At 35.3% G+C, this 22710-nt stretch overlaps 1 long non-coding RNA gene across 2 annotated transcripts; it reads right to left on the bottom strand.

Moving 5' to 3' along the window:
* Positions 1 to 307: 307 nt before the first annotated feature.
* On the bottom strand, positions 308 to 9808 carry LOC113713851 (uncharacterized). Of its 2 annotated transcripts, XR_003453664.2 has the most exons (4): positions 9412 to 9808; positions 7251 to 7287; positions 2600 to 2673; positions 308 to 517 (listed from the first exon to the last, which is right to left on the bottom strand). It is a non-coding gene; the product is annotated as an uncharacterized lncRNA (long non-coding RNA). The 2 variants fall into 2 exon arrangements; XR_011822625.1 differs by lacking the exon at positions 2600 to 2673 and having other exon boundaries at positions 9412 to 9801.
* Between the last annotated feature and the right edge of the window lie 12902 nt (positions 9809 to 22710).

The raw sequence follows: 22710 nt of genomic DNA, 5'->3' as shown, positions 1-22710 counted from the left end.
GAATTTGTTAAGAGGACAAATTCTGAGTGCAGTTTGCAACAACTTAATATTACGTTGCCAAAATGGGTTTTCGCCTTTGCTAGAGTAGGAGGAAGTAAGCACAAATCCAAAGATGAGAAGTAAAAAGAGAAATGTTGGCTACTCTGGAGTGGCAAGAGATGACATAGGAGATGGGATTGATATCATAATACTAGTGTGACAGCCCTACTTTTCCCAAAGGCGAACTAGAGGGGTCAGCGGACCGCCTACCCAACTCTCGTCAGAACTCACTACAATCCATAGCAAGAATTACTTGACATTTCTAAACTAACCAAAATAATATTCATTACACCCCAAAATAACATTTACATACATCCAAAGGCTATTACATAGGTTCACACACAAAAGATTCATCATTCGATGCCTATCTTAATTACAACCCAAAAATATATACATTACAGTCATTTCTACTAAAATAAAAACTTAAAGTCTCTCAAAACATTCCAACAATATTCTTGAGCACTTTTGGATCCGAATCCTATTAAGAAAAACAAAATGTGGGATGAGATTATGCCCAGTGAGCATTCCAAGTAAACAAGCAAAATAAGAGAATAGCACAATTTAACATGTAAGCACATTTTTCCAAGTAATCTAGGTTCAAGTAAATCGATACTCAACTTTAAAAACTGGTAGTGGAGCAATTAATTATAATAGGAATCTTTCAATGTAAAATACTTGATAAACAATAACATTCATGCATGCATTCAATCATTTGTTCAAGTAAATACAAGGATGAACAATAATTTAAACATTAAAAGGATACGTGACTCACAGAGAGCAACATTTACCTTATAACTGCCAATAAACAATCACATACATTTTACCACCTTATAACCTCCGAACTCCCACCTTATGTCCTCCGAAAGATCAACAATCCCCTCATTTAACATCTACCTTATGCCCTCCAAAAAATCAACAATCCCCTCATTTAACATTAAACATTAAATATTGTATTCAAGGCCTTTTGGTAAAGAGTTTTGAACTTTGCACTTAATATTGGTAAGTTATAAACCCAAAGTTGTCTAGCTAATCCGACCTCGCAAATGGCGGGTCTCGAATAGGATGCCGGCATAGGGTTAAACTCAGTTCAATCGATGCGATAAAATACACATCGGCCTACATTCTTGCACATTTATCATGCATTCATGCAATGTGAACATGCGCTCATAGAAAATTAACAAAACAAGAAAATCACAACAGTCATTCACTTATTAGCATGTCATTCAAAGGAGAGCACTTAAGCAAATAATAGCATTTTCTCAAGTCATGCATAATCAAATAACATGCATTGAAACAGTCACCAATCAATTGCAACCCTTCACTTTAACCTTGGTTCATCCTCTTGAACTCTCTCGAGTCCTGTGGTCATATACTATATTAAAAGACTAGCAATACAAAACCAAAATACATGAAGAAATTGAGGTTTCAAAACTTCATTTAGAAAATGCATCAATTTATAAGTTTTATGCCCGTATAACCTATCAAAATATAATATTTTTTTGTTGCAATCGAGGAGAAAACCTCGTGTGCTTACTAAATCAACGTTGCAAAAGTTATTTGGAACACAAGAGTATCGATTATAGTCAAACGTTTGAAGAAATTAGAACAAGACTTTCAAAATGCAAAGTTGGAAATTATCCGACCTAAAATGATTTGAAGAAACTCATTTCCTTTCATTTAAACCTCAATTCCACTCATAAAACCAAGCTCAAAATGGTTTAACAACTCCAACTTAAAGTTGGAAATGGAAGCAAGAACAAGTTTAGAAAATAAAATTTTCTCCAGTTTTGCGCAAGTTTCTTAAGTCCAAAATTTATAAATTTTATACCATTGGAAAATAGACTCAAAGGACTAAAATTTTCTAGAATACATATTTGTAAGATTCTATCCATAAATCAGTCAAATTCTAGTCTCAAGTTGCTACTTCATCAAGTAGAAAAACAGAGCAGGTGTGAAAATTCAGTCAACTTTGGAAAATCATAGATATTCATAGGAATTGAGAAAATTTCTGAATTTTCATGGTAGAATCCACTCTGAATCTAGTTTCAAACACAATAAGCGAAATTCAATTTGGATTTTTATACACCAAGATATAATAGATTTTCCAAAACTGCTCAGAGTTTCTTGCGGAAAAATTTCCAGCAACACTTCCCCTTATTTGCTTAACTTTTCCATCCAAACTCAACACCAATATTTATAGGTTTATAGCAATCCAACCTCAAGCACAACCACAGGTTATAAACTATAAAGTACACTTGTTTAAGGCCACAAAACCATCCAATATAGCCAATTTCAAGCTCAAGAATCAACCACAACAAAGCTGAAATTTTTCATAAGCAAGCCAAAATAACTTGTAAAAGCTAGAAGATTCACATGGCATAGCTACTAAATCATGGCCAAGTTCAAAGCATCATATAAAAGCTGAAATTTCACCATCAAAGCTGAAATTTTTTAATCACCACTCAAACCATGAAATTTCTCATAAAAACTACCAAAATCAAGCTCTAAATCCACTCTTATGCAAGTATTAAAAGAAAAGAGGGTTTCTTAATATAGTTACCTTGAAACCCATGAAGATATGGCAACCAAGTTCTTCTTCCTCCAAAATCCTTCCACCAAAGCCCTTAATCCTCCCTAAGTGTCAATTTTTATGGAGTGATTTGCAAGATTAAGGTAAAAACTGAAGATTCAAGTAAGAATTAGCTGTTGAAGATGAAGTTTTCCTTCCTTTTTTTCTCTCCAAGGAGTCAGCCAAGATAGGGGAAAAGATTTTTGGTCAATTTTGGGTTAATAAAAGGTTAAGAAAGGTCTTAGTCAAAATCAATGGTCCAATGCTTTAATGACAAATAACATCCAAGGGTTAATCCTCATCCTATTGTCTTTCAATCACTAAAATATCTAGCCAACCTCTAATTATCCCTTAACACCTTACAAAATAATATCCGTTTGCACAAAACTCCTTCTAATTTTCAAAAATTTATCGCACGCACCTCACTAGTGGGTCCTACTTCCATAATGCATTATGAAATTAATATGTACTAACTTATACAAGGAAAATGATTTAAAAACTTGACTCACCTATAAAAATTTTTAGGAAATGAAGACAATACAGTAAAGTAACAAAAATGTATTCGAAGAAATAAAATAAAATAAGAAAATTTTTTCGAGTCCTCACAACTAGAACCACTTGATTCTAGCCAAGCAGAAGGTAACATGGTAAACCAGGGGATGGAAGGATTTAAAACCTTTGAAGCAAGGAGAAAAGACAGAACTATAAAGGGATCAAGAACTCCTCCTCAACCTTTTAAATGTTAATAGAGGTCTGGAATATAAGAGGATTGAATGATCCTCTAAAGCAAAAGGAAATTGTGAATTTAATATAGGTAAGAGTGTGCAAAATCGAAAAATTTCGATTTACCGATCGAATTCGAATTGAATTGGAATTTTCGAAATCGGTAAATCGGAATTCGACACTGAAATTAAAATTTTTTATTTCAAATTATTCGAATTTGGTTCGAATTCGGTAATGAAATTTTTGAAATCAAAATTTTTGATTTCAAATTCATAATTCGAAATTGGAAATCGAAATCGAAATTTCTGATTTCAATTTCATTTTATAATATATATATTTATATATAATAATATTTTTTATTTCAATTTCATTTTATAAATATACATACATAATAATAATATCTTTTATTTCAATTTCATCTTTAATATATATTATTATATATATTTATATATATAATAATATTTTTTATAATATATGTAATATAAAATTTATATTATATAACAATACATCTAACAATGAAGGAAAAAAGGTTTTCGAATTCGGTGAATTCGGACTTTACCGAATTCTGAATTGAATTTGAAATCGAATTCAATTGGTAATTCTGCTACAAAATTTTTGAAAAATTCATAATTCAAGCTTCTAAATTATCGAATTCGAATTCGTTGCACACCCCTAAATATAGGACCAAAATCTAAACCTGATTGGTATTACTGACATAAAGCTTAGAAGTCGCAAGGTGGATAATGTCTTATCTAGCTATTTGCATGGGTGGCTATATATTCATACTACTCATTTATGAGTTTTGATAGATTGTGTGTGGGTTAGAATCTGGACGATGTTCAAGTCACAAGGCTCTCTAGTCATCATCAAGCTATTAATGTTCAAGTTACTCCTAAAAGTAATCTAAAGAGCTTCTTCTAGTCTATTGTGTATGTCATAAATGACACTCTAGTTAGAAGGCCTTTCTAGTAGGAATTGACAATCTATGCTATGAAATTTATGGGGATCCATCGGTGTTGATGAGAGGTTTAACATAGTCAGGTTTTGCCCTGAAAAATTGGGAGGAAGTGGACATGATTTGGATGCTGTGAAGGAGTTTAATAACTATATCGATTCTATTGATATAGAGGGTGTTCCTTTAAAAGGAATCACCCTTACATGGTGTAATAGAAGGGAAAATGAAGTAAGAATTTATAGCAAGTTAATAGAGTAATGGCAAATGAGCAATGTTTTTCTAGTTTCAAAGGGTTGGAGGTGGAGTTTTTATGTCCTATTATATCAGATCATACACCTACTATCATTACTTTTGTGGATGATGTCGAGTTTGGACCAGAGCCTTTCAAGTTCCATCTGAAAAGCAGTGAATATAAAGATTGTCTATGTAGGGTCTAGAAATTCTCTTATGGTACAGAACCTATGAAAGCTGTCTGTCAGAAACTCAAGATATTGAACGTGGTATCAAAAAAGATAAACACTAAGCATTTCAGTAATATTTCACAGAGAGTTCAACACACTAAGGAACAACTTTTTGAGGTTCAATGTCGTCTTCAAAATTCTTCTTTTGATGATATTTTGTAGTAGGAAAAAAGAGCATTGATACTCCAATATATTGAGCTAAGGTTAATTGAGAAGCAATTCTTTAAAGCAAAATCTAGAGTGAAATGGCTGACTGAAAGAGATCAAAACACGTTTCTTTCATAGAACTATGAAACTACACCATTGCAAGAACAAGATTATGTATGGATGACAGATAATTGATCGACTGTGAAGAGGTGAAAAAGGAGGCTGCTAGATTCTTTACACACCTTTTGGTGATCTAGATTCTGGTTTGAATGAACACCTATCTGCTTTGGGTTCTTTAAATCTTTCGAAACTATCGGAGGAACAATAGCATATATTGAAGGCTCCTATAATTGATATTGAGATAAAAAAATTTCTTTGTTCAAAATGAAAAAAGGTACTGCACCTAGCCCTGATGGATTTACAATTGATTTCTTTACCTTAAATTGGGATATAGTTGGTGAGGAGGCATTAAAAGCTGTTAAGTCTTATTTTTCTCCAAATCATCCCTATAGCCCTGTAAATTCTACTATCACGACTCTTGTTCCAAAACTTGAGAAATCTGCAACTATGAAAGATTTTTGCCGAATTGCTTACTGTAATATTCTATATAAATATTTTTCTAAAATTCTTATAGAAAGAATCAAGGGTGTCTTACCTTCTCTTATTGGCAAACAGCAATATGCTTTCATGAAAAGGAGGTCCATTAGTGATAACATTCTGTTAATGCATGAGATCATCAAAAAAATATCATCTCATGATTGGTAGGCCTAGATTGGTTGTCAAAATGGATGTAATAAAAGCCTATGAGTCAATCAAATGGCTTTTCTTGATTGAACTACTTTATTTGATGCACTTTCACCCTACGTTTATACCGTAGATAAAGAAGTGTGTGACTACAATCAACTTTTTCACTCAATTTGATGGGTCTTTGGTTGGATATTTTAAAAATGAGAAGGGGTTAAGGCATGGTGATCCTATCTCACCTTACCTATTTTTGTTGGTGATGGAGGTCTTCTCTCGCATGTTGACTAAGAATGTCCAATAGCAAGGATTTGATTATCATCCGAAGTGTGAAATATTGCGTCTGACCTATCTCAAGTTTGCTGATGACCTATTTTTGTTGGGAGCTGCTACTGAAAGATCTATAAACGTTTTCAAAGAAACATTATTGGAATTTCAACAGGTTTCTAGTCCAAAACCAAATCTCTAAAAGAGTGAAATTTTCTATGCAGGCTTTTTGAGTGAAAAACAAATGCTAGTGAGTAAGATGTTGGAGATGCCTTTGAGTACATTACCTCTAAAATACTTGGGCATATTACTCATATCTACAAGATTTATAGCTAAATATTGCACCGCATCGAAGGACAAGATCATTGCCAAAATTAGAGGTGTAGACACTAAAATTTTCTTAGACGAAGAAATAAAGTAGTACAAGAAACCAAGACGAGTAAGAGTTGGGACAAGATAGTAAGAAGACCAGAAAAATAGATAAGCATGGTGATACTAACGTTTCAAATCAATACTTGCCATTTCATCAGGACCACATAAATAGCTAACTTAAAAGTTCGGCATCTTACAAAACAAATATAAGGAACTCAAAAAGTCCACAATGAATAGACAAGATTTTCGTTTCAATTATCAGTATTGAGCCAATCCTGGAGAAAATAAGAGCAGTACATCACCCATGTAGTTATGCTTCAAAGACATATCAAGCTGCCTTTCTAATGATTCAAGTTCATTGCTATTTAAAGGACCAAGATCCTCACCCAAAAGATTCCAAGCATCACAATGATGAAAATGAAATTGATGCTACTGTCTCATTCTCTAGCAGTAAAGCACCTATGCCAACTTTGCATGGCTTCGTAAGATTCTTTATGCATCAAATTCTCCTACTAATTATAAACTGCTACAAGCAAAAGCAGTATGTAATTAAGAGTCTGAATTTTAGAAAGAGAATAATGCAACAAAAGGCATCTTCACACAGAGAAAATCAAACAAGGTGAAAGCGAATGAACAATGCAAAATTTCAGGTTTGCCCTAAAAATCTTGTAATTTAGATGAAAAGAGTGAAATAACTACAAACAAGCCAAATAGCAATCGAAAGATAAAAACTTGATAAGCAAAACATATCCAATACTCCACTTCTAACACATGCAAAAGCAAAATTAGTGTAAATTTTCTAAGAAATTCCACAACCAACAAAATGCACAGACAACAACACATAGATTGATAAAGAAAATCCAGCTACTACTAAACTATTGCAAGAACAAACTTGTTACGGTACTTTTTTTAAAAAAAAAATTATCAACTGAAGAGATACGTGCCGCAATTAATTCTGAAATAAATTCTAACTCACCTCAAAAGCCATAGTAACCAGACCCTCTATCTGAAACCTGTGACAAACAGTATCAAACAAAAGAAAATCAGCACTAAAACATTCGTCAAAAAAGATGAACCATAAAAACATGAAAAACATGCCATTATTAGTATGCAAATACCATGAAATGTTCTGACCAGCGAATACAGGATTGTAAAATACATGTTATGTATGTTAAAATTCTGGCACCATAAATAAAATTGTAAAGTACATGTTTGCAAGTACACAGAGCACCATCTCCTCAGGCAAGAAAGAAGGTACGTCCAAGATTTTCTGGAACATCATGTTACAAAAACTAGTCTAATAGATTCATGTGGATTTTCTTTATAAGTTGTGATTCTGTAAATTTGAAAGAACATGCACCATATTTCAACTGACCCTATAGAATGTGAAAACCTATAATCTTTTATAGGATCTTTACTGCGCTTTCTTGTGTTATTATTCATTTCCAAATTGTTGTTGTCCGTTGATTCTTTTCCTCAACTAGTACTCTTATGCACCCAAAACATTCATTTTACTCTTTTTGTCAAAACTAATCCATGATGCACATTCTACATATACATATCAAAAATTAAATTATCCAAGACATTCTGTCTAGATTCATTTCTACAATTAACTTTGTGATCACAGACTTGCACATACAATCACCAAACTGAAAGCTTGAAAAATTATCAATTATTTCAAAACACAAAATCAAAAGTATAGAACTCATATATTTTACATTGTAAACAACTGTGAACATGTAGTACAACCACATGTTAACAACAACTTCACACAAAAATTGATACCATTGCATGATGAAATATCATAAATTATCCTTGGAAAGAAAACAGAATTCAGTAGATAAATATAGGCATTTCCATATCTCAACTACAAGACAACTAAATCCATTACAAAATATAAACAAAAAGAAAAGGATAAGAAAGGCAAAACTTGGAAAAACACTACAGAAAAATTACCAAAAAAAAAATCAAATTTGTCCATATAAAAAAAAGAACTATATAGAATTAGAGCTGTAAACGAGCAGAATCGAATCAAGTATCTCATGTTTGAACTCTGTTCGTTAAGCGATTCGAACAACGTTCGTGTTAGTTCGTTAATTTTCGAACTCCAAACCTGTGTTTGTGTTCGACTCGTTAAACAAATTCATGTTCGAGTTCGTGTTCGATTCGTTTAACAAAAATGAGCCGTTCGCTAACATACTCGAAATGCTCAAATCCAAATTATTTTAAACCTTAAATATGCCATACAAATCATTAATCATTCTCAAAAACAATTAAAGCACTAAGTGACTAAATTCTATTATTCATTAACTATATAACTAACATTAACATAAAAACAACAAATAAAACAAAGCAATTTGCCCTCCAAATATAAAACTCCAGCCGTAAAACTAACCCTAAAATTTATCAAATAATAATTATGTCCATGTTCGCGAACGTTCGTTAAAGCTCACGAACATGCTCCTGTTCGCTCGATTATTAATTGAACGAAAAAATTCGTTCGAACTCGGTTCATTTAAGGTTACGAACGAGCCTTTCACGAACACGAATGAGTCGAAACAAACCGAGCTACCGAATAGTTCGATTTGTTTAACAACTCTATATAGAATTGATTTGGGCATTCCATATATCAACTGCAAGAGTCCGAAATCCATTAAAATGATAAAAATAAGAAAAGAATAAATGCAAGAACTTAGAAAAATTACAGTAAAGTTACCCAAAAAATTGATAGTATTCTTGAAAAAATACAGAATTCATATGGGCACTTCCACATCTCAACCGCAGGAGTCCCAAATCCATCAAACAGATCAAAAAATAAGACAAGAAAATATTAAAAGACTAGAGAATCTCCTGTAATAATAGCCATAAAAAGAACGAATGAAATTGAAAAGGGGAACATAACTAGCCTGGTTGAAATCATATGAATGATGCATCGACAGTAATTTCCGACGTTTTTTCAAAGAAACTCAAATTTTAAGTAAGATTGAAAACCCTAAAGAATCCTAGAAGAAGATTACAAAGCTTTCTACAACCTTTTCTTTTTAGGGTTTTTGGAGACACAAAAACAAAACTCCTGAGAAATTAAATTACGATATAAACACAATTATATCCAAATAAAAAACAAGAACTACAGTTACCTGATTATCCAAATTAGTGACTCTTCTTCCCGTGTTCTACCCTCGCACTTAAAAGCACAGAGATTCTCTCCTTCTTCGTGTGATCAAGAGTATGTAGAGAATGGGAAAAAAATTTGAGACGAAATTTTTATTCTCAAAAAACAATATCAAAATTTGAAAGTCAAAATTCCGCCCAAATATTTTTGAATAAAATTAACCCAAAAAATGTGAGGAATTAAAAGCTGAAGGAGGACGATAAGGCAGAAAGCGTGTACTATTGTGCATGTTTTTCTAGATGTTTTTGTATGCGGAAATGGGAAAGATGAGAAAGAACAAGAGAGAGATTTATTAAGTCAGACATTTATCATTTGTGGGATTTTCATGGGTTTCTTGTATAAACTTATTTTACATAAATTTTTTTTGTTACCGAACATAACTTTGCTCTTTTAAGATTTTTTTCTTAAAAGTATAATTATGTTATTCATTTATGGATAGTTATTTACAATGAAAATAAGTTGTGGTTAGGGTGAAATTGAGGGCCTGTAAAATAAAAGTTCAAGAGATGACGGAAAAATGCTTACACCATAACTCAAAACTCCCACTTTATATATAGTATAGATTTTTCAATCCAAATTAATGTAAAATTAAAATTTGTGAGGCTTTGTTAGACTTATATTTTAATTGTCAGATTGTACAAACCTAATTTGAGCACGATGTGAATTATTGATGAGAAAATTAAAATATCAAAGTTCCTATTCATTATTCGTGTTGATTTGTGTCCTTACATCAACTAACTATGCACAGGTTGACCTTTAAAAAAAAACTATGCAAGGGTTGATATTATAAAATTAAGATATTAAATTAATTCATTAAAATAAGTTTTATGAAATGAAAAACTTCAATAGTGCAAAAGAGTGTCAAATCAATGTAAATTTCTACCAAAATATCTTATTTTAAATATCCAAAATAAGTTGAAAAAAATCCTAAAATGCACGAAAATATCTTAAAAAATACCCAAATCTAAAGCCCACCAAACAAACACATCAATGCCATCCCCCATCTTGTGACTCTACTATTAATTGTCCTCTGCTGCTATCTCCAATCCTCCACTTGACCACTCCTCTCATCACCCAACCCTATGTTTCCAACTCTTCTCCCTTCCTCCATCCCACAAGTCCGACCTATCTCTCACCGCTTCCCGCAATTCTACTATCCCCTATCATACCACTCCTCCCCCCTATTATATAGTCACAACTTTCTCTTGATCATAATTCACCCTTTCTCAACCCTACAATCTTATTTTTTAACTTCTTTCACTGTTCATTATTGCCACACCTTATCCAATGACCTACCTGTTATTGTCTCATGCTACTTTTCCCTACCCTCCACCACTCTTTCCTCATCTTATAGTCCTACCTTTTCTCATCCCATGAACCCATCCTATTCCTTTATCCTACAAGCCCTACTTCTTCTTCATCTACCATCCATGCAATTCTACTATCCCCATCCTACAACTCTTCCTCATAACTTCCCCTCGGCCACATTTCACTATTGATCAAATGTGTAGTTTCACCTTTCAATTTTTTTCATGTTCCATGATTCGTTTTGTTACTTTGTAGGCATTTTTTATCAAATCAAGAGACAAAATTTTGGTGTTCAAGAAAAACTAAATTTGGATTATAAATTTTGTGAAATTTTACCGTTTGGTGTTTTTCTATAAACAACCATTCAAAAATGGGTTTTAATAAAATATTTACTGTTATAATTTTGAAAAAATACTCCCAAAAACCAACCATAAGATGCATCTTTATTTAATTAAATTAATATATGCACTTCTGTTTAAATATATTTTTAAATTTCTTGTACTATATTTTTATAATATATGCACTTGCACTTAAATTAAAATACTACTCTATTTTAATTAATATATGCACTTTTTAAATATTACTTTTAAATATATTTTTTCAACTCCTTGCTCGTTGCTCAATAATTATAATAGGTATAACTTAAGTATAACTAAAGAGCCAAAAATATTAATTTATAGATTCCAAATTTAAGTCAAATTATTTAGAAAACAAAACCTATTGAAGTACCTTAAATTCATTGAATACCAAAAAAAATGGAAGAGAACAAAAATTTTTTATTTTGCAATAGTCAAGGTATGAGAACTCCAAATTTTAAGTTTTATGTTTCCATTTTTAATACATTTATGTGCATTTAAATTATTTTAAGCATTCAAGATATGATTCATTTTTGGGGCCTTATTTTCTTTACTTTATTTAACTTTGGTAAAAATAAGTTTAAGAAAATGAGAGAATTAATTTTTGTTATGTCTAATAAACCCTAGGAAATTTAATTGTTTTGGGGTGAAGTTAGAACTTAAGTAAACTACTAGGATTGGAAGGAAATTGGGAAAAACTTGCTAGGTAGAAATTTGGCCAAGTGTCATCACACTACAACACCTTAACTTAGACAATTAGCTTCTTAAGTAAACTTTACCATTTAACAAAACATTAGCCCTTTTGTCTTGAACTCTTGGCTGAACCTCTTGAAAGGAAAAACTTCACATAAACCCTAAGTCTAGTTCTTGGAAATTTAGTGCAAGATTCAAGAGGAAGTTCAACTAGATTCTACCCAACCTTGGCTTGCTACTTGAGAGGTGATTCTTGGAGTTCTTGGTGCAATTTGCAAAGCTTGAGGAGCTTGAGGTAAATCTTAAATCATGAATTTAATGCTTTAAATTAGTAGGGTATGCATGTAATTAAGGTGCTTAGATAACCTAGATATTTGGGTTGTTGATGGCTTGGCTTGGGTTCTTGTTTTGAAGCTTGGATCATTTGTTTTTGTTTATACCTTCTGTGTGTTTGATGTATAGTTAGGTGTATTAGGTGAGGATTTCTTTAGGTTTTCTTGGTTGTGTTAGCAAGAGAATCATGGTTAAAGTAACCTTAGTTAACTTGGTGCACATGAAGTAAAAATTGAACATCCACAAGTTGGAATTTATGCTTGGGCTGGCTGAAATTTTAGCTTCAATTTTGTGAGGATTTTTGTGTTGTTTTGGTGAGATTTGTGCTCAAGGAACTTGGTTTAACCTTACCCTAGAAGTGGATGTTATGCAGGTGTGTTTAAGTAGTAGTTTTGTTAGAGTAAAGTAAAGAAAATAAGAGGAAGTGTTGTTGGAAATTTTCTTGCAGGAGACTCTAAGCAGTCTTGGTAAATCTCTTATACCTTGGTGTAGAAAAATCCAAATTGAGTTCTGCTTATTGTATTTGAAACTAGATTCAGAGTGCATTCTACCATGAAAATTTCAGAAATTTTCTCAATTTCTATGAATATCTATGATTTTCCAAAGTTGACTAAATTTTCACACCTGCTCTGTTTCTCTACTTGATGAAGCAGCAATTTGAGACTAGAATATGACTGATTTATGGACAGAATCTTACAAATATGTATTTCGGAAAATTGTAGTTCTTTGAGTCTATTTTCCAATGGTATAAAGTTTATAAATTTTGGACTTAAGAAGCTTCCTGTAGACACCAAATTTTGAATAATTTTTATGTAGCATCTATTTCATGATTTTCATTTTTAGATTGCTTGCATTTTAATTCGTTATTGTGTGTTTTGTACTATTAGTTGTTATGATATTTTAGTTTTATTCATTTTCGCCCTTTTAGTTGACCTATTTCATTTGCTATTTATTTTTATTTACTTTTAGTTTTAGTTTTTAGTTTTAGCTTTTGAGTTTAAGATTAGCATAGAGTTTTTTTTAGAAAAAAAAAAAAAAAAAAAAAAGAAAACATCAAAAATATGTTTTAGTCATTTTTGTTTTTATTCAATGCTTTCTTGAAAGAAAAATGAAAATGCAAAATCATAAAAAGGAGAAAAGAGAAAATTAAAGAAAAAGAGGAAAAAAGAAGAAAAAATTAAAAAAAAAATAGGCTTTAGTTGGATTAGAAAAATAAAAAAAAAAAAAGAGAAAAAGGAAAAAAAGGAAAATTTGTTCACAAAAATATGTTTATTTCTTTAAATTCAATCTTTGGGCACTTTAGTTATTTTTATTAAGTTATTTTGAGAAAAAGAAGCAAAGAACAAAAAATCAAATTGGAAAATTAAAAATGGCCATTTTTTGTTTAGTTTTTTTGTTTAAAATTATTTTTGTTTTGTTATTATTATTATTACCTGGTTTGTGTAATTTTGTTATTATTATTATTTATATTTTATTGTATCATTTCTGTAATTATCAAGTTTTTTTGTAAAAAAAAAAAAAAAAAAAAAAAATTTTGTCGCAGCATGCACGCTGCAATTTTTTTTTTGCAGCGTGCAAAGGACGGCCAGGCTTGCCCTTTGGAGGGCTGGATGTGAGGGCCTGTCCTTGTCCCTCATCCTCACCTTTCAAGCAAGGGTTTAGGAGATTGGGAGGTAGGATAAATAGAGAGGAAGCATCAGCCGCAAGGGGGGAGGTTTTTTTTAGAGAGAAGGAACGGCCGAAAGAAATTCTGAAAAGCTAAGAGTGAACATAGCAGCCGCAACCAAGGAAACTAAAAAAGAGAGAAAAGAGGGAAGCAAAGCTGGTTGACATCTGGTGGAGAATCTGGAAGGCTAAGATCTGAGAAGAAAACGGCAAAGGAAGCTACGGGAAAACCAGGAAAATTCCGGATTTTGTGTGGCTTTCATCAGAGCCAGTAGCAAGTCCTTTTCGATTTCTGTGGAGAACAATCATCTTCAACGCTCACGGGATCCACATATTTGGCATTAGGATCTTCCACGCTCACCAAGTCCACATATTTGCAGCAGGAAGATTGCCGAAAGGGAAGGTGACGGAGCCATCCGCAACGTTCAATCCTTAGGAAGATCATCTGAGTTTTCCTTGGTCATTCCACATTCCATCTCACGCTCCAGGTATTCGTTGTTTATCTGTTATAGCTAAAAGCTGTTTCCTTTATGTTATGACTTGCATTCCGTTGCTGTTTTCTTTTCCTTTCTTATGCTTCAGCGTTGACTGGTGGTTTTTGCTTGGGCTTGATGTCTTTTGTTTGAATAACGATGAATCTGGTGTTGGGTTAATGAGTCAGCTCTTGTATGGTTGGGTCTTAGCTGAAGGGAAATGGCCGAAAGTTCCTAACTTTGAGTGATATCTATTCAGATTTTTCCGGGCATGCACGGATCTGTGGTTGGGCTTGGTTTAATGTTGTTTTGTGGAGGGCTGAGGTTCAGGTCTATCCTGTTAAAAACTAGTGTCTTGAATTGTTGTTTGAGTTGGTGGCTGCCTTTTAACCTCTCACAATGGTTAAGTCTTGGATTTTTGGGGAGGGATGGTGCACAAAACCTGCTGCGACAAGTTCAAATCTTTAATTTGTTGCAGCAGTACATGCGGGTTCCTTTTCTTTTTTCGGATTGTGCAACAGATTTTTGTGAAAAGGACTGCATTTCTGTGTTCGAAATCATTATTGGTCGATATGTGATTGAAATCCATGAAATTGTTGAGACCTAAAAACTAGTGAAGTTGCAGAAATACATCCCTGAATAAGTTCAAGTCTGCTAGTATCATCCTGTCTTTTGCTGCATTCTGTTTTGCCGTTGCCCCCTAGCAGCCATCATCCCAATTTTGCTGTCTTAATCTTGCAATAAGAGTTGTTGTCTTAATCCTGTAATGTTGGAATGGTTATACGCTTAGATGGAATGGTTTTGATCAAAGCTTGGAAATGAGAAATGCAGCAGACCTTCATTCTTGTTCTTTCACGAAGCTTGCATGAACTTGCATGAAATAATTTTTGAAAATTTGCACTTTGACCTCCCAATTTCCCCCTTGACTCACTATGGCCCAAGTAATTGGAACATTTAATCAATTTGATCCCTCTAAGTTTCTCTTTATGCCACAATAGCCCAAGCACGTTTTAGCATCTTGTAAGTAAGTCCTAAAATCATTGCAACTTCAATCATTATTTGGCTTTTTCTTTATTTTTGGAATCTTTGAAGTGCTTAAACGATTTATTTGGACTTGAATGTTTGAGTAATGCTTGTTTTGGGTCTTTAGTAGATGTTATATTTGGAAATTGAACGGGTTATTCCGTTTTCTTGGTCTTTAAGCACTTTTTGAGCTCATTCAAGTTGCAATTAGGTGGGTTTTGGTGTTTTTGCTTATACTTTACTTTTAAATTGATGCCTTGACCCCTTTATTGTTTTGAAGCCATTTTCCTTCATTTGCTTACCATTAGGAGAAGGTATAATTTCTCTTATCTTTGTTTGTCTCTCCTACGTGCTCCTACGTGTTACGTGAATATGCATGTCTACTTTGCTTTTCTTAATTCCTTGCATATATTTCATTTACTTTTACTTTTATTTAAGTTATTCATTATGGGGTATGTGTACACCTCTTGGCTTGTAATAGATAGGGCATAGCAAGTAATTTGGTCCATTTTCCCTTTCCCTTTTGTTTTAGTTAGCAAATGTAATGGTTGCATGCCTATGTGTTATATGTTAAATGCTTTATTAGGATTTTGCATCTAGTCAAGCATGCTAAGTGTTATGTGCTACGTGTTTATAAGTGATTCGCATGTCTACTCGCTTTTTATAGTGTGGATGAATGAAATGGATGAATGTACGTCACCACACTAGTCCAACGCTAGTTGTGGCTTCTTTTATCGTTTCCACTAGTCCAACGCTAGTCGGAATTCATAGGATGGGCTAGTCCAATGCTAGACCCAATAGGTTCTTTTTTCCTTTTTTCTTTAAGTGCATGATCACCACATATCACGCATTTTTTCTTAGTTTATCATTTGGTATGTTCCTCAAACCCCTTCCCCTTCACTTTAGGACTTGCATCTCATGCTAGTTAGGGTTCATTTGCGTGAAAATCCCCTTCCGATAAGGGAAACGAGCGAGTGTGGCTACTCGATAGCCTTAGCACGCTAGTTTCGCCTTCTAGTCAAAGGGAAAATTAAAATCATAAAACTAGAGGTCATCCCCGTACCCGACTTGATGCATTCCTCTAAGTTCATACATTTTCATTTTTCTCCTCATTAAATTTTTTAATCCATATGCCATATTCACACACCTATTCACTTCTTTATTTTTCACCTCACACATTGCACCTATCTTTTTACTTATATATATTTACTATTTTTGTTCACTTACACACGAGCACTTATATTTTCATTCATTTGCACACAAACACTTTCAAATTGCACACATGCCCTTCTCTACACTTTGCACACTTACACTATTATTTGAGTCCTCATTTGCATCATTCACGATTCTCTATGAGGTCTTTCTTATTGGCCTTCATAATTCATGTGAATGGGACCACAAGCCTCATAAGAGACATTTCTTAGATTTAGGATTGCATTTCTCATTCATTAGTCTTTGTCCAAATTGCAAATACATACTTTGGGTAGGAAAAAATTAGGAAAATAAGGGTTAAATCACGCAACTAGCCTTGGCTAGGTCGAAGGGGTGCCTTGGATTTTTTATCCTTGCCTTCCCCTTCGTCAAATGTGACTCCCGAACCTTTTTCTTTGTTTGCGTGGACTAGGAGTCGTTCAAAAGGGTTTCTTACTTTTTTTCCTTAAAAAAATTCACTTTTTTGGGTGACTTGGTACACCCTAACTCTATACCAAGTGGCGACTCCATTTTTCATATAAAAAACCCTTTTTGAACTATTTTTCTTGGGTCAAATCGTCGCCTTTTCAAAAGTCCCATTTAAACCCATTTTTATTTTTATCAAAAAATTCATTTTTTCCAAACCAATAAAATCACAAAAACTATCATTTATTTATCAAAAAATGGGGCGCGACAGTTGGCGACTCCACTGGGGACTACCTAAGTGGGTCCAAGCTTTTGATTTAGCCATTCTTTTCCATTTTCTACCCTTATTATGCATTGCATTTGGATATTAGGGTTGCATCTTCCATTTTTAGGACCTTTTGTCTCACGTACGCATTCAACTACCCCCTCACTCACGTATGTATGATTGATTGGATGTATGTTTATCTCGCGCTTGCATTGCATTTGGGGGGGGTGTCACCTTTAGAGCCTCGCGTGGTTCTCAACCCCTTCCCTCAAAATAGGGAGCACTTCATACGTGCACGTTTACTTATTGTTATCCCATTTTATTTTATTTTTCGTGGGCGCTATCCCACACCGCCTTGTAGGATTAGGATCGATTGCCTTGGGTAGGCGGCTGGTGTGCACTGCGCCCATAGCGCTACCTAAGGGATCACTCAAGCCACCGATCGAAGGCCTTGGGAGTGATGACCCTTTGCCTTTAGGTCTGAAGGCTTGGGAGCCGAAGCCTTATCGAGTCTAGTTGCATTAGTGAACCCCAGCCTCATGCATCCATGTTAGACTTGCCTAGGGTAGAGTCGACCTTACCCTATTAAGCACATTAGGCACGAGGGAAGGGGTTCCACCCCTTTTATTTGCTTTTATTGTATTTCTTTTATTGCTCCCAATGTGTTATGTGTACTATCAACTGCACTAACCATTCTTTTGTTTTCCTGACTTGCATTCATGTGCCTTAGCAATAAGAGGCCCCTTGGGCACTCTTTTAGTGACTTACCCACTAGATAACTCACATGTTTAAATTTCAGTCATTACACTTAATTTTCAGTAAGTACATTTTTCATTTTTAGACCTTTTTCCCCCGATGCATTATTTATGTCCTTTAGGCCATATTTGTGACGTATTTACATCGCTTTAATAAATGGCATCATGCATCCACCTTAGAAGGGAATGCCACATAGGGAATCCCGTTTTAGAAATCAGCCACCCCATGTGTCGGATATATAATCCAATGAGACTTGCACGTTTACCTTTCTCGTACCATCCAAAGGGGTAGTGCACAAGGTAAGGTAGGATCCGATCATTTTTCATAAAGCGATCCTTGGAATATGAGCATCTAATAATCGCTTTTTGGCCATTTTTAAACCTAACTGGTAAAAATTCCTTGCGTAAAGGACATTAATTTGAAGAAATTCACAAATAATTCCTTATCATTGAGACAGTTAATAAACTGAGGCCAAATCGTGATTTTAGAAGGCTCATAGACTAATTTTTTGAAACCACCAATGGCCGAACGATTCAATCGATCCATTTTGTCAATTCCTAATCAATTTTGAATAAATCCATTCATTTGACCAATTTACCCTTTTTAGGGTCATCCGGTCAATTTTTGAAAAATCATTCATTCATTTGACCAATTTACCCTTTTTAGGGTCATCCAGCCGATCTTTGGATAAGTCATCAATTAATTGGACCAATTTACCCTTTTAGGGTGATTTGGTCAATTTTTGCATAAGTTATCAATCTCCATTTCATTCATTTGGCTAATTCACCCATTGGTAGGGCAATCGAACCAATTTTGAATAAATCAAGTTTTCATTTAGTCCATTTGTCCAATCTACCCTTTTTTAGGGTGATTCGATCAATTTTTGAATAAATCAATTTCATTCAATTCATTTGACCAAGTTCTTTTTTTAGGACGATCCGGTCAATTTTGAATAAAATTCTCAATTTCTTTCAGTTCATCCGATCAAGTTCCTTTTTTAGGATGATTCGGTCAATTTTGAGTAAGTTTTAAATTTCACTCAATTCATTTGACCCGTTTCCCTTTTTAGGGTAATCCGGTCGATTTTTAATAAATTGTCAATTTCATTTGACCAATTAGGGTTTCAATGTCGGATTTCGAATTGAGAAACCTAATCAATTTTGAGAAAAACATCCATTACATCCAGCCATTTGATCAGTTGGAGTTTTGACCCGTGCTTCACTGAGAAAATTTGTCAGCAAATTCCAATCTCTTCGATAGGAAGTTCGTCAAGGTCAAACACGTGCGTTTTTGCAAAATCTTGTATCGATCAAAAGTGATCAATCCTTTCGAACGTTGACCTCATTTTTAACAAATGACTCTTGCCATTCCAATTGATCGAATTTTTCAAAATTGTTTTTCACTCAAGGAGTTGATCAGATCCATCAGGTATTGTATAGTGCCTACTCTAGCGGATTGCATTTTCATGCTAGGCCTACCCTTGGCACAAAAAGGGTTCCCCCATAGGACATGCATCCGAATTTCTTGGATATCTACTAACTCTTGCCTTTTTCTCTTTCTTTTCTTTATTTTTATTGTAATAACTAAGCAAGGGTTAAATCTAAAGGCAATCATTTCAAAAATTCTCAGGTAATATTTAAACATAGCTTTTCGGAAAAGCCCCATTATTACACGATCCCGAAGTAAAGCTCAAAGGAATCGTGTAAACATAAATATTCAACCAGAATCATCTGATAAGACTACAGCGACTGCACAGCCGGAAGTCACGAGTCCTGGAGTCCAGTTGGCCGAGTTACTTGCTAAGTTTGGGGAAATGGCCTCTGAAATGGCCACCCAAAAGAAATTAATAGATGAGCTTGTCAATAGCGGGGTACAGCCGGAGCTTCCGCACGTAATACAACTGCAATCTGAACCCTTTGTTATTCCTACAGTTCAAACTACTGTTTCCATGCAAGGTCCACCCGAAGGGACTTTCACCTACCCCACCGTTCATCTGCCATACACTTACCCTCCTAATCCTTCATTTTTCCCTACTCATATGCAAGGCCCACAACCTCAAGTCACTGCAAATATACCACCTGAGACACAAGCTTTTTATTACCCCACCACTGAGCCTTATCTGCAGGACCATTTTATTCAAACCAAACCAGAGGTGGGAGGATCCTCTGCTCCCATTGATGTGAAGTTATTAAAGCGCCTGGACCGTTTCGATGAATTCATGAGGAAGAGTCAGGTGCTGAACAAGCAAGGAGTTTTGGATTACGATGAGCTGTGTCTCTTTCCGAATGTGCAACTACCTGAGGGGTTCAAAACTCCTAAGTTTAACAAGTACGATGGGACGGGTAATCCCAAGACGCACCTCCGACTATTTGCAAACAAATTAGGAAAGCCTGTGGACGATGAAAACTTGCCTCTAAGGTTGTTCCCCGAAAGTCTGGAAGGGGACGCACTTGACTGGTATTCAAATCTGAAACCTGAAGACGTAAGAACCTGGATTGACTTGTCCAAGGCTTTCGTAAGGCAATATGAGTATAATTGTGAGTTGGCACCGACTAGAACCACCTTGGAAGGAACCAAAAGAAAACCCTCCGAAGATCACAAGACTTATGCCAAGAGGTGGAGGAAAATAGCTGCCAAGGTAGAGCCTCCGATGACCGAGGAAGAAATCATCCGTACTTTCATCAAGGCCCATGATCCTCCATATTTTGAAGAAATTTTCCGTATGACTGGATGTTCATTCGCGGCAATTGTAAATAAACTTGAAGAATTCGACGACTTTGTACGAGCCGGGAAAATTGTTAATGTGTCTACCCTGAAATCGCAAGTGGAAGCTTTGCAAGGGCGAGGAAGCAGTGAAAAGAAACCACAATTCAAAAAGAAAGAAGGAGATACAACCTTTGTTTGGAACCACAATCCTTCACCCCGACCCCGATACCAGCACAACCCAACCTACCAGCAACCTTACCATTACTACTCAAACCCACACCCTGTATATACTACCAACATCCACCACCCTCGACCTCGCCCAAACTATACTAACCCACCTTCAGCCCCTTTTCAAATTTCTCAACCAAATCCACCCCAAAACCGACCTCGACCTCCATTTAACCCAAGATTTCCTCCTCCAAATAGACCTGCTTACAACTATCCTCAACCCACTGAACCCTACAACAGACCCCCTGGCCGTACTTTTACCAATTTAGGCAGGCCTTTAGACCTATTATATGACCAGTTAAGGGCCTCTAGAAAAATTGGTACAGTACCACCTCCTACCTACCCGTATGGCATGCCCGTTTGGTATAACCCGCAAGCTGTTTGCGAGTATCATTCGGGGGCCCCTGGGCATGCAACTTTGGATTGCAAGGCGCTAAAGCATAAAGTTCAGGATATGGTTGAGTCTGGAGAAATCGTTATCAGAAAAAGGGAGCCGCAAGGGCCAAACGTAAATCAAAACCCCTTACCAGAGCATGTTGGGGTTATTATGGACGATGCGGAGTACGAGGAACAAATCAAGAAATTGGCAATAGAAACTGAAGTGTTTGGGGTCACGGACCAACCGTTTGTCATAGAGTTGCCATTCGAAGAAGATAACAAGCCTTTTGTCTTGGACCTCACGCCAGCAGAGAATGAAGCTTTGAAACCGGTAGTCATCGAATTCCCGAAGCAGGAGCCCGTATTAAGTCTGCAACAAGTGCCGTGGAATTACGATGAGCCTAGCATACAGATCAGGGAGAATTCAACTGCAAAGAAGGAAGTGTCAGTAGTTACCAGATCGGGGAAGACTGTAAATCCATTTGAGACTACTACTCCAATTCAAGCCAATAGTTCTGAACCACCCATCAAACCAACAATCACCGAGAAAGAGGCCGTGGATTTCCTTAAACGACTCCAGAGGAGTGAATACAACATAGTGGAAAAGCTAAGCAAATCACCTGCCCAGATAACCATGTTGGACCTACTTTTCTCTTCGGACGTGCATAGGGATGCATTGATCGACGTATTAACAAGAGCTCAAATTCCGAGGGACATTTCTGTTGATAATTTTTCAAACGTGGTTGGGAGCGTATTATTCAACAAGCAAATTGCTTTTTCTGATGATGAATTGCCGACGGAGGGCATTGGACATAATAAGGCGTTGTACATAACAGTGAGGTGCAACGGGAAAATGCTGCCGAAGGTGCTAATTGACAACGGGTCCGCACTTAATATCTGTCCTTGGAGTACCTTGGAGAAGCTAGGATTGCAAGACATTAAGCTGAGGCATTCAGGGACCATCGTTAGAGGGTTTGATGGAGCACAAAGGGAGCCAATAGGAGAGGCAGATTTAGTAATCGAGATGGGGCCGGCCCAATTTCAAATAACTTGCCAAGTCATGAACTTCCCGAGCATTTACAATATCTTACTTGGAAGGCCCTGGATTCACAAGTCTGGGGCCGTGCCGTCTTCGTTGCATCAATTACTCAAGTTCGTGGTAAATGACAAACTAATCACTATCTTTGCTGAAGAGGACTGCCTGGTGATCACCGATTCTGGAGTTAAGGAGGAGGGTAGTCAAAGTGTTACCATGTCCCCTCACAGCACATCCGATATAGTCTCCGTAAGTTGGATAACCACGGAGGAACAAACTCTCTCAAAGGCCAGTGTAATGATGGCCAGAGAAATGATTCGTGGAGGATACGAATTCGACAAGGGGTTGGGGCGTGAACTGCAAGGGATCCTGAAGCCAGTGAAGATAGTAGAAAAGAGGGATACCTTCGGTTTGGGTTTCAGACCAA

This window comes from Coffea arabica, chromosome 10c (genome assembly GCF_036785885.1).
Source record: "Coffea arabica cultivar ET-39 chromosome 10c, Coffea Arabica ET-39 HiFi, whole genome shotgun sequence".
Lineage (NCBI taxonomy): Eukaryota > Viridiplantae > Streptophyta > Magnoliopsida > Gentianales > Rubiaceae > Coffea > Coffea arabica.
This window is presented reverse-complemented; position numbering and strand designations above follow the sequence as displayed.